At 42.5% G+C, this 18,647-nt stretch overlaps 1 protein-coding gene across 9 annotated transcripts in view; it reads left to right on the forward strand.

Moving 5' to 3' along the window:
• SOX6 (SRY-box transcription factor 6) overlaps positions 1-18,647 on the forward strand; it is a 945,693-nt gene that overhangs the window by 118,019 nt on the left and 809,027 nt on the right. The window contains exon 1 of one of the 9 annotated variants that reach the window (XM_033928346.1): positions 7,345-7,456. The exons of the other annotated variants lie outside the window; for them this stretch is intronic. The gene's annotated coding sequence lies outside the window, so the exon portion shown is untranslated. Of the gene's footprint in view, positions 1-7,344; positions 7,457-18,647 lie in introns of those variants that run through there. 9 annotated transcript variants of the gene reach the window in all.

Here is an 18,647-nt window from a genome sequence, read left to right on the forward strand (position 1 = left end):
TTTAATAAGACATTAACTATTTTTTCTGAGGCCCTCCAAGTACCTACAAATCCAAAATATGGCCCTGCAAAGGGTTTGAGTTTGAGACCACTGCCTCGGTGGCCCCATGCCTTGTTGTTTCTCTTCTTTCAAATGGCGATAAATAAATAAATAAATATATATAAAAAAAATAAATACCATTTCAGATACAGTGGTGAGTGAGATCTAACCCCTAAGTCCTGATTCCTAGGATTATTGCCTGAATTATATTTCAAACAGTGAACGCGCATTTGGTTTACATCAAATGTCTTACAGCACTGTTAAAGGTAGATAAAAGTGACTTTGGAGTCAGATCAATGATTTGCATTTTGCTATATAAATGACTTAATTTAGTTCAATTGAGAGCTCCTGGAGCTCATTAAATAGGTTTTATTGCTTGGTAAATTATAGGTTTGAATAAACTATATATTTTCCATTATCAATTGCTACCTATCACATATGAAAAGGGTATGACTCTCTGGACAAAATGATTGTTTTACTGACATATAGTGATTCTATATCACTGAAATATACAAGGAAAATCATGATCTTTCAGCTCCATTCTAGATGTCATCTGGTATCTGTTGCCATTTCAAATGCAGGGAAGTTAGGAAATCTGACTGGATTAAAATCTCATGACTTTGTTTATTCTTGTTTTATACATAATTTTGTAACAAACATTTTAATTATGACACAGTCAATGTCTGCAATAGTGCTGCCCGATTCAGGAAAAAAAAATTGATTCGATTCAGCCTACTGAATTGGTGTTTCAATTCGATTCAATTTTCTTACCCAATTGGGTGTTTTTTCAAACATCCTGGTGGGTTTATTTTATAGCCTCTTCACCCCCTTTGCCTTCTCCTAACCACAATGGCGCTGTGGTGTAAACAAAATAAACAAACAAAAAAGACTTTTCCTCTCTCTGTTAAATCCTAGCTCATGTTTGCAGTCTAACACCAGCTCTGGCAGGATACAAATTTCAAATCTGACGCATTGTAATCACAAAATGGAAAATAAAATTAGTTTTTCTACCTTTTGTTGTCTGGTCATTATTCAAATCTTGTTGGTCCCAGGCTCTGGTTGTCTTCTGATAACTTGCTTGCCAGGGTCTGCTTCTTTCTCCGTACTAACCATCCATCTGCTATCTCTGTCCTTCCCTTCCGTTTCCCTTCCCTCCCCCAGAAGTCTGGCATCTTTCTTTTTTTTCGTCTCCATCCACAGATCCACCTTTTCTTAACTACCCTTTCATCCAGCATCTCTCCCTCCTTCCCCACCACCCCAGGGTCCACCATCTCTCCTTTCTTTTCCCAACTACCCTCCTATCCAGTATCTCTATCCCCCTCCACACCATCCCTTGTGTCCAACTTCTCTCCCTTTCTGTTCATTCCCTCCCTAAATCCCATTGTCCATCATCTCTCTCCCTCTCCTCTATTTTTAGACCCATTATTTCCCCCCCCCAAAGTCCTGCATATGCATGTCTCTTTGAACCCCCCTTCTACACCAGGGCCCCCCTCCCCTGAAGGTCTGTCCCCCCTTGAAGGCCTGCACCTGCCCCGTGAAGGCCTGCATCCCCATCCCTGAAGGCCTGCCCCCCCTTAAAAGGTCTGCACCCCCCTTAAAAGTTTGCACCCCCCTTAAAGGCCTGCACCCCCCAAGGCCTGTCCCACCCCCTAAAGGACTGTCTCCCCGAAGGCCTGCTTGTCCCCCCTGAAGGCCTATGCCACCATCCCTGGCCTGTCCTCCCCCTTAAAGGCCTGTTCTCCCCTTGAAGGCCTGCACCCCCTCGAGGCCTGTCCCACCCCCTGAAGGACTGCCCCCCGAAAGACTGCACACCCCCCCCCCCGGGAAGGCGTCCGTGTTCCCCCCCTGGCCTCCCCGAACCATTTACCTTATAGCTTCAGCCTGTAGCTGGAAGATCGCGGTTACAGTGTCTTTGCAAAGTGCTTTAAGCTGTTTCCTCCGCCGAGATCCTGCCTCTTTCGTCAGAGGAAGGGCAGGACCGCAGCAGAGGGAACAGCTCAAAGCACTGCAAAGACGCTGTAATCGCAATCTTCCAGCTGCAGGCTGAAGCTATAAGGTAAACGATTTGGGGAGGCCAGGGGGAACATGGACGCCTTCCCAGGGGGGGAGTCTTTCAGGGGGGCAGTCCTTCGGGGAGGCCAGGAGGGAAGCTGGACAGCAGCACTTCCCAACTGACCCTCCCTCCTCGCCCTCTAAAACAGGTGCGGCAACGGCCAGTCTGCAAGAGCAGCGCTGCCGCTCCTGCTTTAGGGGGCGAGGGGAGAGGGTCCGAATCTAGAGAGTTGCGCGGGGACAGAAATCCCTCCCATCCCCGCCTGTCCCCGCCAGGATCCTCTCCGTCCCCACGCGTCCCCACCAGGATCCTCTCCATCCCCACGCGTCCCCGCCAGGATCCTCTCCATCCCCACCCGTCCCCATCAGGATCCTCTCCATCCCCGCAGGGAATTACCTCCATTCCCGCCCATCCCCATAAAAAGCAGCAATTACTTCTGACAGGATCATCAATTCCACAGTTTCTTTTGTGTTTGCGGTGCTGTTTTCCTTGTGGAAGATGCTCAGCTGATCGTGGTAGGGGGATTCCCTTGCTGTGATCAGCTCAGTGACCATATCTATTTGCATCTGTTGCGGCCCTAGGGAGATGCTTAGGGTCACTTAAGCTCGCCCAAGGCCACTTCTGGGCGAAACCACACCCACGCCCAACCTTGAGCGAACTTAAGTGTCCCGGCACATCTCTTTCAACCGCAACAAAATGCCTACGGTGTAAGGGGCCTGTCTCGGGGGTCTTTTTTTAAAGAAAATATGCATCCCAATTGGCTGGTTAGACAGTGGTAGGACGCTTATTGCCACGCTGTTTATAGAATCTGCCCCACAATATCCATGCATACCGATTTTAATGTTCTCACGCTAATATCTTTTCAGACTCCTTTAACATGCGCGCTGAGCCCTTCTTTTTTTTAACATGTAAAAGAGGGCCTTATTCTACATACTCAGGTTTATTGCAAAAGCTTCAAAGAGTGTGAGGCTTCTGTACTGTTTTTAATGAAGCATATCAATGTAATACCATCACATCGTTTTGCATGCTACTTGAATACTTAAAAATAGGTTGCAAGAGTTGGTGAGAACTTCTTATTTTGTCCCTACTTGACAATCGCAGAACTCTTTCTAAGTGGAAAAACCCATGATGGCATGTTTTGTTCTAAATAATAGTTTTTTTCTTCTTTTTACACTGAGACTTCTTTCATGTATGCCAGTTTTGTTCAGAGAAAACCTAATTATACGGGTATTATAAATTATCAGGGATGTATCATGAGCCTTTATTTTGAATGCCTGAAAGAAAATTATGTATATATAGCTTGCTATAAAGAAATGTGGGATAATCACATGATGACACGTGAGCTGCTTATATTAATGCATCTATTTATTGCTCAGGAAAGAGAACAAACAATAAGTATGGAATAAGTTCTCGGTGGGTTTTCAGGAATCCCAATATTGTTAATTACAGAAAAAAGGGGTCGAATTGACAAATCAGACATTTGTGAGCACTGGTGCAATTGTGAAGACTTCAGCCCCTTTACATGGGGATTTTAGTTTTTAAAATTTTGAGAAATGAAATTAGGAGGGAAACAATAGCATCTTTAAAAAAAAAAAAAAAAAAAAAAAAATTAAACAGCCTGGCCACTATTTCAAACAGGATATTGGGCTAGATCAGGGGTGTCCAATGTCGGTCCTCGAGGGCCGCAGTCCAGTCGGATTTTCAGGATTTCCCCAATGAATATACATGAGGTCTATTTGCATGCACTGCTTTCATTGTATGCTAATAGATCTCATGCATATTCATTGGGGAAATCCTGAAAACCCAACTGGATTGCGGCCCTCAAGGACCAACATTGGACACCCCTGGGCTAGATAGACTCTTTGACCAAGTTCGGAAGCTCTTATTTCTTCATTTAAAAAAAAAAAAAATGGCAGAAAAACAGGATCTTATTTTAGGGGTCCTTTTACTAAGCTGCAGAAGAAAGTGGCTTTGGTGTACCCTTATGTGGGTTTTTCCTACGCATTAAGGCCAGTTTTACTGCAGCAGTAAAATGGACGATTTTCCATTATTTGAATTACTAGCCATGCGCATTACTGCATGCCCATTTAAAAACATTAAGGGCTCCTTTTACAAAGCCACGTTAGCGGCTTTAGCATGTGATGTTAGCATGTCTTATACATGTTAGCATGTCTTATACGCGCTAACCCCCGTGCTGGCCGAAAAACTACCGCCTGCTCAAGAGGAGGCAGTAGCGGCTAGCACGTGCTGTTACACGTGTTAAACCACTAAACGCGCCTTCGTAAAAGGAGCCCTAAGAGTGTGTCCACTGACACCTATTTTGTAGACAGAAAGACCCAAATTCTATACAGGCTGCCTAAAAACATCGGTGCCGGCTAGAGTGGCGCAAAGCTTAATTCTATAAGAGTTAGATGTACCGCCTAAGCAGTGATAGGCTAGGCATCCTAAGTTTTAGGTGCACCTTATTTATGCCAGTGTGTTCTTGGCCTAAGTGTGTGCACCTAAGTCAAAAATAAGCACCTAACTGCAAAACATGCCCACACTCCACTCCTAATCACGCCTACTTTTAGGTAGGCTCTTTGGACTAGGCACCTATCAAGTTAGGCGTCTTACTTTCAATTAACTCTTGAAGGGCATAGAGAGAGTAGAGAGGGACAGATTCTTCAAACTTTCGAAAAATAAAAGAACAAGAGGGCACTCGGAAAAGTTGAAAGGGGACAGATTCAAAACGAATGCTAGGAAGTTCTTCTTTACCCAACGTGTGGTGGACACCTGGAATGCACTTCCAGAGAGCGTAATAGGACAGAGTACGGTACTGGGGTTCAAGAAAGGACTGGACAATTTCCTGCTGGAAAAAGGGATAGAAGGGTAGAGATAGAAGATTACTATGCAGGTCCTGGACCTGATGGGGCGCCGCGTGAGCGGACTGCTGGGTGCGATGGACCTCGGGTCTGACCCAGCGGAGACAATGCTTATGTTCTTATGTTATGATGTCAATTTTGAGGTGTTACGTACAACTATCGATGCTGATTAAGCCTATTAATCAAATAAGTTAGGCACTTACATCGGCTAGACATTCAGATGTAGGCACCTAATTACAGGTTCGGGGGGGGGGGAGGGGTCAGGACTCTTTCGCTAATCCTGTGCTAATCAGTTAGCACACAGTAATATAGATGCACTAATGCGGGTGTGCCCACTTGCCACCCCAGACATGCCCTCTCTACGAAAACAAACAAACAAAAAATGTTCTTTAGCACATGTTTAGCATTCGTAGATTTGGAAATTACCAGGTGACTCTTGAGTGTGTCCCACGGTAAGCCGTTTTAAACTGTGGTGAGCGAATGCCAGCATTTATTACAGCTTAATAAAAGGACTCCTTAGTGATGATATTGTCCATCATATGGTGTAGTAAAATTTGATTGAAAATTCTTAGTTATGTGATTTGGTTTATCATGGAGCCATTATGTAGAAATTGTGGCGTACCGATCGTCCTTTAAGATAAGTTGAATCTTTCGCATTAAGCTTGTTCATTGCATCACACAGAGCTTTTATCCAGGCACTAGGGGAGGTTTTTTTATGCCAATGAGGCTATTGCCTCAACACCTTTAACCACCATTGTGGGTTGGGAGGGTTCGTTTCTGAGGATTTTTCTGCCTCTGTGCTTTGGTTTGGGCCTGTGTCAGCTTTTTATTCTACTTTACATTGTCCATGTGAAAGTGTTATGTATTCAAGTTTCAAGTCTATTTGGACTTGATATACCCCTTTTTTAACATACTAAAGCGGTTTACAATGTTACAATCTTAAATATTAATTAAAAACCTGGGGGAAAGACAAACAACCAATACAAAAAAAAAGGGTCGAAACAAAAGGGAAGAGAGTAAGGGTACAATATAAAAAAGATAGGGTACAGGAAAAAAAACAACAAGGGAGAGGGAATGTCAGGAACAGACGGCTTCGCATTTTTCTTTCTTTTTTTTTTTTTTTTGTTTCCCCCCCCCATTATCGGTCATAAATCTCATAGGCATCTTGCCTCCCTCTCCAGATAGCATAGGGCTCCTTTTATCAAGCAGCGGTAGAGCCTTTTACCATGGGCTGGTAAGGTAAATACTTTGACACTCATTCAGTTCCTATGAGCATTGGAGCATTTACCTCACCGGTCTACGGTAAAAGGTTCTACCGCTGCTTGATAAAAGGAACCCTTACTTAGGTAGCTATGGGATCCTCAGTACCCCAAGTAGAGAATGACACGGTGACAAAATTCAGCACCGTCCCCGTCCCCGCGGATAACCGCGGTAAACCATCTTCATGTCATTCTTTAAGGAGAGAGGAAAGAATCAGAGTATGAATGGGCTCAGCCACTGACCCGCAAGCTTTGCTTTGAAGAATGCTGGTGTAGAAGGACCGAGGTTGAAACAGACACTACAGAATGACAGTCTCTGGTATCCAGAGCAGATATTGTGATGTCATAATGCCTCATTCCACCAGTGCCTAAGAGCCAATCACATCAGTGATGTCACAATGGCTTCATTATCCTTGGCTCACATAAGAATCAGAGTATGAATGGCCACAACCACTGACCAACAAGCTTTGCTATGAAGAATGCTGGTATAGAAGGACAGAGGTTGAAATAGACACTAGAAAATGATATGGGATTATTTCCCGCGGTTATCCGTGGGGACGGGAACGGTGATGAATTTTGTCACCGTGTCATTCTCTATGTACCATTCGTATTATTTTTAAGCTAGTTGGGTCCACCATTTTCCCTCCCCTGACCTGAGCACCCCCCCCACTGTAGTTTATCCAAACCTAACTGTTGTAAGGTTTCGATTTCTCTTTAAATGTAATATCCCACCTTTAGTTTCCCTTCAAATTGCAAATAGTGGCCTACAGCAATTTAAATATAATTCATAAAAATGCAAATCAAAATACAATTTATAATACAGTCCATAAAATACAAATTTGCAGTAATTTCAATACAACCAGCAGTTTAAATGCAGCTCTTAGACATAGGCTTTACACTATGACTCACTGGGGAATCCAATACTGAGCAGAGCTACAAACATCTAAAACAGTTTATGCTATGGAAAAGTGTCAAGACCACAATCCTCCCCAGATGCTTCAATGCACTATATCAGTTGATCTTTAGCAGCTGTAAAAATTCAGATCCACTAAGGGGCCTGGACCTGCTTGTTGCTTTGCTTCAAGATAGAGTTACCTTTTTCCACTGGCTGAGAAGTAGACTGTGTGGGTGGGAAAAATGGGAACCAGCCTCTGGATAATTGGCTAGCCTAGAACAAGGCATCCAGCTCTTGTGCAAATAATGCATCGAGAAGCAGTTGGTTGTGAATCCTTATGAAATTCCAGGTGAGAGTTTTCCATGTGTAGTGTTGATAAACTCCACTGTCCAGGCCTCAGGGTTCTTCTGGCAGCCAGCCTATGAAAGTAACTTGATGTCCTCTAACTGATTGGTGATTCACAAGGTAAATAAGACCAAGAATATTATAATGGCTTTGTATCACTCAATGGTGCAACCTCACTTTGAGTATTGCGTTCAACTCTGATAGCCATAACTAAAAAAAAAGTCATGGAATTAGCAAAGGTTCAAAGAAGGGCAATCAAAATGATGAAGGGGATAAAACTCCTCTCATATGAGGAAAGGCTGAAGAAGTTAAGGCTCTTCAGCATGGAAAAGAGATGGCTGAGGGGGGATATGATTGAGGTCTACAAAATCCTGAGTGGGTTAGAATGGGTAAAAGTGAAATAATTTTTTACTCTTTCAAAAAGTACAAAGACTAGTTACATGGAAATATCTTTTTTTTTTTTTTTTTTTTTTTTAAAGGTGGAAATATTTTTTCACTCAACAAATAGTTAAGCTCAGAAACTTGTTGCTAGAGGATGTGGTAGCAGTTGTTACCGTAGTTGGGGGTTTAAAAAAGGTTTCCTGGAGGAAAAGTCCATAGGCTGCTATTGAAACAGAAGCCACTACTTACCCTGGGATGTTGCTACTATTTGGATTTCTGCCGAGGATTTGTGACCTATATTGGCTACTGTTGGAGACAGGATTCTAGGCTAGATGGACCTTTGGTCTGACTCAGTATGGCTGTTCTTATAGAATATGTGCTCATAATTTAGCTCATCATTCAGTAACAATTTGACGAAATAGGCAGCTAATACAAATTCTGCTTCATGAGAGGGAAATCATAGCGTATATTCTTGAATATAAACTGAGATTTTTGGCCAAAAAATGGGGTCTCATTTTATATTTGAGCCTCCTTTCGATCATGGTGCTTTTTTCCTCCCCTCCCCACCTGATGACCAACGCTGCTGTTTTCCACCCCTCCCGATGACTGGCATGGCTATCTCCCCCACTCTCCAATGACCAGCATTGTTATCTCCTTGATGACTGACATTGCTATCTTTTCCCTCCCTGATGACCAGCACTCCTATTCTCCACTACCCAAGCCCCCTGCCCCAGACCAACATCACACTTACAGTCCCGATGCTCTGGAAGCCCACGCTGGCACTCTATCCTGGGATGAAGGGCCTTGAGCATCTGCACATGCTCAAGGCCTGCTGGCTCCCACCCTCTCCGGGATTCTCAAACGGGAGTCCAGCAAGCCTTGAGCATGCGAAGACGCTCAAGGCCCTTCATCCCTACACAGAGCATCGGTGTGGGCTTTCAGAGCATCAGGACTATAATTGCAGTGTCAGGTCTTGGGCAGGGGGGAGCGCCTAATCCTCTGTTCTTTGATTCTGCAGCGCTGCCGGTGGCCTTCTCTGTACTTTTATTTTGCTGCAGTCCACCCACCTCTAAAGCAACTTCCTGTTTCCACTTGAACGGTCCGCAGCAAACAAACTGTGCAGAGGAGGCTGCCGGCAGTGCAAGAGAATCACTCCTGCACCAGCGACCTCTTTGTAGTTTTCTTGGTGAGGGAGACTTCAGAACTGAGTGGGGAGAACATTTGGAGGGGAGAAATGCTGAATGGAAGGGGCAGAGAGAAGAGGAACAGGGGCACATGGATGGAGGGGAGAGGGAGGAGATGGTGGCACATGGATAGAGGGAAGGGGAAGAGATGGAGGACATGGATGGCAGGAAGGGGAAGAGATGGGGCACATGGATGGAGGAGGAAAGTGGAAGAGGAGGGAAGAGAAGGTGCAATTGACGGAGGGAAGGGGAAGAGTTGGAAAGATAGACTTGAGATGGAAGCAGAAAAATGGAAGAAAACTGAATATGAAAATCGGTGCCAAAGAGGTGAAGGAGAAGAAAGACCCCAAACCAAAGCAAAAAAACACTGTGGAATAACGATGCTCCTGAAATGGACTTTAATATAGAGTCAAAATTCCAATTAGACAATAAATTGCTCCACATAGAAGATAGTAAATAATCCACATACAAATCATGAGGACCTAGTCTGCTAGTAGCGCAGGACCCAACACGGTCCGCGTTTCGATAAGATGTTTTCTTCAGTGATGGAGAGGAAAGAAACAGCAAATGCGTAAGGAGGTTTTGGGAACAGAGTTAAGAGCACAGATGGAACAAGATCGGAAAAATAAAATTACCAGGTAACAAAAGTAGGAAAAATGTTTAAAATTTTCAATTTAGTGATTGAAACATGGCAATTTTGAAAATTTACATCTGTTGCTTTTATATTTTGGACTGTTCAGGAAGAAATGCATTTTTGTTTCTATTTCTCTTGTGGTGTACTATGTGCAGAGTCTGGCATATTAAGGTTTCGTTTATATGCAATAGTGCTTTCAGTTTGTGGGTTTGGTCTCTGGTAGAATACAATGTACAACAAATAAATGAGTGTGGTAGTGGCATTCACTCATTTATTTGTTCTACATTGTATTCTACCAGAGACCAAAGCATCAGCCGGTATTGAAATCCAAACGATTTGAAATACCTTTGGAACATTCACAAGCTCTGGACTCCTGATGCAGGCCTTGGGCCGAAACATGACTCGTGTCAGTCTAATTGTGGTATTGAATAAAGAGTTCCTATCCAATTCCATTGGTTACCGTCTCCTGCACTGTTTTTGTGCAGTAAAAAGGCATCAGGGACACTTTTGAACACGGTAGGGAAGGGCCCCTTCGCTGTATTTTGTTATGCCAATGCACCAGCTGCTTTTCCCCAGTACCCAATCAGGCCAGGCTTCCCAGTCCAGCATCTTCCTGTTGGCTGCATGAACAATTGAGTTCAGAAGCACTGTAAAAGAAATTCTATGTTTTATTTTTATTTGTTTATTCCATTTTCTGTACTATTCTCCCAGGAGAGCTCAGAATGGTTTACATGAGTTTATTCAGGTAGTCAAGCATTTTTCCCTGTCTGTCCTGGCGGGCTCACAATCTGTCTAATGTACCTGGAGCAATGGGAGGATTAAGTGACTTGCCCAGGGTCACAAGGAGCACCAGGGTCCTGAGGCTGTAGCTTTAACCACTGCGCCACACTGTCCCTCCTGTCTTTTAGGGTTTTGGTTTTTTTGTTGCCTAATAATCATCAGGCTTCAGATCATCTGTCCTTTAGTTTATACAAGAGTTATCAAGTATGTTTGGAATATGCATTATCTGTGCCTAATGATTAGAGCAGCAGGTTGAACCCCAGTGAAGTCGGGGGTTTAAATCCCACTGCTGTACCTTGAGATCTTGTACAAATCACTAACCCTCCATTGGCTTAGGAGCAAACAGATTGTAAGCCCTCCAGAGATAGGAAAATACCTGACGGAGAAAATATTTCTTCACACAATTTGTAATTAAACTCTGGAATTTGTTGCTGGTGCAAATGGTGAAATCAGTTAGTTTAACGGGTGAAAAAAGGTTTGGAAGATTTCCTAAAAGAGAAGTCTATAAGCCATTATTGAGATGGCTTAGGAAAATCCGCTGCTTATTCCTAGGATAAACAGCATAAAATCTGTTTTACTACTTGGTATTTTTCTAGGGACTTGGGTTGGCCATTGTTGGAAACAGGATACTGGGCTTGATGGACCTTCGGTCTGTCCCAGTATGGCAATTCTTATGTTCTTATGTGAGCCAAGTATAGAACAATCAAGTCATCGTGACATCATTGATGAGTTTGGCTGTTAGGCATTGGTGGAATGAGGCATGATGACATCACAATCTCAGCTTTGGAATGTTGCTACTCTTTGGGGTCCTGCCAGGTACTTGAGACCTAGGTTGGCCACTGTTGGAAAGTTTCAAGTTTCAAGTTTATTAGGATTTTATATACCGCCTATCAAGATTATCTAAGCGGTTTTTTTACAATCAGGTACTCAAGCATTTTCCCTACAAGATGCTGGACTTGTATGGCAATTCTTATGTTCTTATCTTGAGCTATATAACTGAAAAAGGCGTTTGCTAGATTCAAATCTAAAATTCCTACCTTACAAATGTTACTCAGGATCTTTAGAGCAATTCTACTCTATCATAATAGCATTGTCTTCCAAGATATACCTAGGAAATAGCAGTACCATAAACGTTGCAGTGGGCACTAGAACATCAAGACACCTATTGGAAAATTAAACAAGCCAGATTTGTACAGAATGATCCTACACAGACATTTAATGCTAGCAGAATATCTGGCTTCTTTCACACATGCAGAACACAAATACACTTTCACTATGTATAAAATAAGAAACCACAAACTAAAAATAGAAATCTGAAAACAAAAATTGAGCTAAATCACTAAGATGCCAGACTCTGTAGACAGGTGCAACACCCAGAGAAAGACAAACAGTGATGCATCTCCCCCCCATGTTATGTGCAACATACAGCATAAAGATAGTAGATATAAATGTCAAATACTGACATAGGCTAATCGCTATATTACAAACTGGCCAAAATGGAAAATAAGGTGATACATTTTTATTGGACTAAGTACATATTTTGATTAGCTTTCAGAGGCCACAATCTCCTTCCTCAAGTCATGACGGTACACTGCTGTTATGGGATCCTGATGTGACCTGAGGAAGAAGGTGCTAGCTTCTGAAAGCTAGTCCAAACAGCTCAGATTCTATAAATCAGTGGTTCCCAACCCTGTCCTGGAGGACCACCAGGCCAGTCGGGTTTTCGGGAGAGCCCTAATGAATATGCATGGAGCAGATTTGCATGCCTGGCACCTCCATTAGATGCAGATCCCTCTCATGCATATTCATTAGGGATAGCCTGAAAACCCGACTGGCCTGGTGGTCCTCCAGGAAGAGGGTTGGGAACCACTGCTATAAATGGTGCATTAAGTTGGGCGCCCTATCGGCATCTAACTTAAGTTCAAAATGGCGTTGAAAAGATTTAAAAAAAAGCTTTTAAAAGAAAAATATAGTTACTTACCAGTGCCTAAAAAATGGCACCAGAATCATGTCTACAGAGACGCTTTATGATGCCTAACGCCACTGTAGGCATGGGTAACTCTGGAAGTAGTGTTAGATGTCATAAAAGACCTCCATAGGTGCAAGTCGCATCAAAGGTAGGCGCAGGAAAACCATGGCCTACATTTCCAGGGCTTATCTTTTCTGAAGGCGTGATTCTATAAACGGTGCCATTACGTGATTGACGTGCAATTGACAGATGTTTTTAAGGCAGCTGCCACCAACATGCCATTTATAGAATCTGAATTTACTGTGATATTCAGGGATAATAATTGTAGACCTGAGGTCAGAAATAGGCTGTGATATTAAATTATGCAACTGACCTCCATTATATAACAAAATTCATGGAGAGTGATCAAAATAAAGTTTATAAAATTCCTCAGAGATATGGAACTCTGTAAGGAAGGCTTGAAAACCTCCCTTGGGTGAAGAGTTCACCTTCCAGTCATTGTTTTTTTATAAAAACTTTGATCACTGCTCCACAGAATATTGCTTAGCTCTGTTTCAAAAAAACTTTTATATTTGAAAGACTTAGATGCATTCAAAAGTCACTGTATATTGTGGTATATACAAAATAGCACTTAGCTTAAGCAGGACTTGGGGGTCCCAATGTGGCCCCGTTTTGTTCCCTGCCTCAGGGGACCCGAATAGTGTAGTTCAAACAGGTTCCTGGTAAAATGCAGTTGGTAAAAAATGCACTCGTGACTTGAGAAATAGATTCTGTTAAAAGACAAAGTACAAGTAAGAATCAGGTGTGGGTGAAGCAAATCTCTAATTTCAAGCCTTCCTTACAGAGTTCCATATCTCTGAGGAATTTTATAAACTTTATTTTGATCACTCTCCATGAATTTTGTTATATAATGGAGGTCAGTTGCGTAATTTAATATTTATAGAATCTGGGCAAAAATGTCCTAAGTCCAATCATTTCATTTCTCGTTTTTGTTTTTAATTTATTAACCTTTAGAGTGTAACAACACAGCTACTACGTTATTTTATCCTAAAATAAAAATTAATGGATTGATATTCAAAGCAATTTAGCCAACTGTTGACCAGTTAAATCACTTGTTTGGGTTTAGCCATTAATTTTCAGCGGTATTTAACTAAGTGCCACTGAATATCTTGGTTAGCGCCTAAATCAAAGTTGGCCATGCTGCAATCAGATTTGAATGCCTATCTTTGTCCCTGCTTTCCAAAACACGCTCAGACCACGCCCCCTTTGCCATATGGACATACTGCTGTTTTAGATGCCAATTTTCTGGCTTGATAAAATCAGAATTTGGATGGCCCTGCAATATGGATATCTAAATGCTAGTTTTCAGACTCTAAATCAGGGGTAGGCAATTCCGGTCCTCGAGAGCCGGAGCCGGGTCAGGTTTTCAGGATATCCACAATAAATATGCATGAGATAGATTTGCATCTCAAGGAGGCAGTGCATGCAAATCCATCTCGTACATATTAATTGTGGATATCCTGAAAACCTGAACTGGCTCCGGCTCTTGAGAACTGGAATTGCCCACCCCTGCTCTAAATCAACAATAACCACCATAATGTTATAAAAAATTAACATTACAAAGATGGCGAATGTTCTGAAAGAGAAACCAAATGAAAATCTCTGAAGAAATAAGCTGCATTGAGGAGAAACTTGTACACTTTTAACATTTTCATCTTAAAATGTAATTAGGGAAAACTAGAATTACCGATTGCACTGCAAAGAGCTAATAACTGCAAAGTTATATGCATCCCTTTTTTAAAAAAAAATAGAATTTTAGTGATCCAATGTAGTATAATTAGGAAATAATTTCCCTGGATAAAGAAATCTCGTGTCTGGTTTTATATGTGGGCCAATTGTAACACTTTACGGCTTCATCACCTCAAAGCACCAAATGACAGACTTTGAAATAAATGCCAATGATTTTCTTAGAGGCGGCCCAGAATACACTTTGAAGTCAATGTCTGTTGTAGCATGTGTTGCATTATCAAAGCAATATAAATAAGTAAGTGTTACTTAATATTTGATTTGAGTTTACTGCTGCTAATATTAATCTTCAAATCTGATTGATGAAAACAGTGTTTTCGATTTCATTAGATTATGATATATTTAGTTCATTTGCTAAAGGCAGGAAAATATACATGCATATACCAAAGATAGTCGGTTTGTTCAAAAAGGCAGGTGCAAAGGTCAACATGTATAAGACAAGTTTCAAAGCAAAACATTCACACACTTTCTCTGTAGCTTGCTGCAAAGCTACAGCCCGATGCGCCTAGGCTACAAGGATGAATTCCCCCCTCCCCCACCAGAGCCCTCCATAAACTGTCTCTTCCCTCCCCCCTGCCAGAACCCCTCCTTGAATGGACACCCCTAAATAAGGCCTCCAGGCCCCCCCTACCCCTCTAGTGGTTACCTTCAATTCCTTGGTGGTCCAGGGGGTGTCCAGTGGGGTCCACAGGGGCTGTCAGGAGTGTTGCCCCATCGCTCTTGGCTACTCCAGTGCCGCTGACAAAATGACACCCCTAGTGGCAGTCTCACAAGACTAATGCTAGGGGTCAGTTCCATATAAGATGAGTATAACTTATGGGCAGACTGGATGGACCGTTCAGGTCTTTATCTGCCGTCATTTACTATGTTACTATGAATAAAGAAATAGAGAAAATAATAATAATAGAAAATTTTATTTTTTATATTGCAATACTTCTCAGTTCTATGTGGTTAACAATAATGTAAAGCTGAACAAAAACAGTGATAGTGCAGCAATAGCATTAAAATTCATAATAACATCAGACAAAAAGATAAGTTTTAAAATTTTTCCTAAAAATTTGGTAGGAATTAGATGCCACAATCAGACCACTTAGCGTTTACTCCATTTACCAGCTTGAAAAGATAGTTCTTTTGATAAATCTTGTATACAAACATCCTTTTAAGGACGGAAAAGAGAAAAAAGAGGCCACGTGTACGGTGGTCATTGTCTGAAAATCTGAAATGTTTTAACATAACACGATACATTTCCAAATAGTCTTATATGCCATACCCATAGGGCAGGGGTGTCCAATGTCGGTCCTCGAGGGCCGCAATCCAGTTTTCAGGATTTCCCCAATGAATATGCATGAGATCTATGTGCATGCACTGCTTTCAATGCATATTCATTGGGGAAATCCTGAAAACCCGACTGGATTGCGGCCCTCGAGGACCGACATTGGACACCCCTGCCATAGGGGAAAGGGACAAGGAGAAAGAGATATCAGACCCCCATGTGTTGTGGGAAGGGAGAAGGTCACCTGATTGTCTGCAGACTGGGTGAGCCTGAGCCAAAAGTAGATGGGTCTGTGCCATCCAGGTCCATCTGTAACTATTCCTCTGTAAAACAGGTATCTTTCATGACATTTCTCATAGATGCTGTGTTATACAAATCAAGTCCATAGTATATGCATAAGCAAATTGCATTGCTTATCATTACTTCTTAATTTATGTATCTAAAATGCAGGAGATAGGTTTCTTGAACTGTAAGAGATCCCTTTGAGTGTATATAGGAGAATATTCACCTTATGAATAGGTTACTTTTTTTAGTAAGATGCTAAATGGCCTTATTACAAATATTTGTGATTATTATTCGTTCAGAAACAAGATCAAGTTTAATAAAAATTAGATTAATCGCGTATCATGTATTCTAGGCGATATACAATATAAAATGGAGCATACAAAATTAAATTTAAAAACAAAAACAAATTACGTGGACAAAGACGGCCATACAAATGAGAGGGAGAGGGCTGAACTACAATAAAATCAAGGGAAGAAGAAGAGGAAGAGGGAAGAGCTTCTTCAAAGTTGCCATTTACTTAATTGAGGAAGGTGGGCTAACATCAGTGCTCAAAGGCGACTTTGAACAAGAAGCATTTCCAAGCCCCCTTCAATTTTTCCAAGTTTCCTCCCTGATATGAAGGGGCAAAGCGTTCCAAGTAAGGGGGGGGGGGGTCAGTTACTGAAAATGTTGTTGTGCGGTGAGTGCTAATAGTCTTAAGCGAGGGTACGAACATAAACTATTTTGGACTGACCCTGTTCTCGCAAAATTGGCCAATGTTCTGATGGTACCATGCATTTGTCTTCTATACTGACTTAGGAGGTAGGCTCCTGAGGTTACAGAAACATTATCACTGTATTATTTAAGCAAAGGAACCTGTTGCAGATTTTTTGAATGAACATACAAGTTTGTTTGTTGGTGGTTGGTTTTTGTTTTTGTTTTTGTTTGTTGGTGGTTGGTTTTTGTTTTTGTTTTTTGGTGCAGATGGATGATGTAATGATTTTGAATTAGTCTTTCACACTTTATTCGCCTGCTTAGCAGCATAGTGGTGCTACTTTCAACGGCAATCTACTAAGAGCTGGTAGGTGAAAATAGATGTCCTTAGATAGCCCTGTCTGTATCTGTCATGCCACCTACGTTGCTGTTCTCAACCCAGTCCTCAGGGCCAATGTATAAGCTGCATGCTGAGCGGCCGCATAGCTTGCTTCACACCGCTGCGCACCAATTGCTGACTGCCGCTCACCAGTTATGATTATTGAGAGCTTCTATATTGCTGCTAATAACTAGAGTCAATTCAGAACAGTCTACATGAACCTCTGCAAAGACGCTACAATATATGAGCTTCTGTAAAGGTGTTATGATACATTAGCTTCTGCAGAGATGTTACCTTAAGGAGTTGTGAGGTGTTACAATGCGTGGGCTCCATACTGAAATACACGGAGCTCTGTGGTGGTGTTACAGAGTTATTAATACCGGCATGGTTATGTAATAATCCATCATCCTACTTATATGCACAAGTTTATACCATGTAATACTAGGTTTACTATTGCAGCTAAATACACTAAACAGTACACTTTTTTTACATTCCTCTTAAGGAGGTTGGCCATTTCAACTAAATATTATCTATTTGCACGCATCCCTGAAAGTTCTAGTTTCCTTTCTCTGTCAACTTTATAATTTCAGTTGAAGTAGTTTGAGAAAAGGATAGGCTTTATCCCTTTCTTGAATTTTCCAGTGTTCTTTTCTAACTTTAATTCCTTCGGTAGGGCATTCCACTCCGTTGGGGCCATTACCGAGAACATCCTTGCCCTGGTGCTTTTGTACTTAATGTCTTTGAAGGAAGGTATTTGTAGTAAGGACTCTGGGCTCTAGCACAGAGCAGGGCAGGGCATATGGTTATATAGTCTGGCTGCTAGGTATTGCGGCTCCGAAAGGTGAACAATTTTGTGCATCATGGGAGAGAGAGTTTGTGGGGGCAGGGGATGTGTGTGTGTGTGTGGGGGGGGGGGGGCGTATCCTGCTCCAGACAATTGTTCTCCATTTGCTCTCCAGGCTCTGCACACCTACCAATCACTAATCAGAGAGACAGAGCTTGATGCCCAATCAGGAGCACGTCAATCAGTAGCTCTCTGTGAGACTCAGTGTGCCTGTTTGTTGGCTCATGAGTCCTGCTCCAACCAACAGCACTTCCATTTCCTCTCCAGGTTCCACACTCAGTGAGCCTCAGCCATATTGAGGATCTGGTGCTGACCCCAAAACGTTCCTGTAGGCCTCTGCCTGTCTGAGCAGACGTCTATCCAGGAGTTCCCCATCTGTTTTCCAGGCTCCGCGCCCATTAGTGAGCTCAACTACAGGGCTCCATCGCTGACCCTAAGGCTTAAAAAGTGCCTATTTTTGCTTGCCTCTGCGTGTGTGCTGCTTCAGCCAGCAGCTTCCCTTTTGCTATCCAGACTCCACAGCTGTTGGTCAGCCTCAGCTGCACCTCCCCACAAGTAACCCCAGCCCTTGAAGTCTTTTTAAACTAGTATTGTAAACCATCTAGACCTTGATAGACAGTATATCAAGTACAGAATAAATTTGGAACTTGGATCCATATAGTCTGGACCCGAGCCCCAGTACTGGTACAGGGAGAAGAAGAGAGTGTAACTACCCCCCTCCCCGCCCCCTGCCGAAGTTAATAAGCTACTGAAGGACTTGCTTGCTTTGACTTTGCCTCTACAGTGACAGCCAAGCTGAGCCCAGCTAAAATAAATAAATACAGTACTCCCCCAAAATTCACAGGGGTTCCGTTCCAGGAGCACCTGCAAATTTTGAAAAACCGCAGATGCGGTTTCGAGTCTGTAAAAATGCAGGAGAGGGCAGCTGGGGCGCCGGCAGGTGCAGTAAATCATACCCGGTATGCGC

Source organism: Geotrypetes seraphini, chromosome 19 (assembly GCF_902459505.1).
Source record: "Geotrypetes seraphini chromosome 19, aGeoSer1.1, whole genome shotgun sequence".
NCBI classification, from domain to species: domain Eukaryota; kingdom Metazoa; phylum Chordata; class Amphibia; order Gymnophiona; family Dermophiidae; genus Geotrypetes; species Geotrypetes seraphini.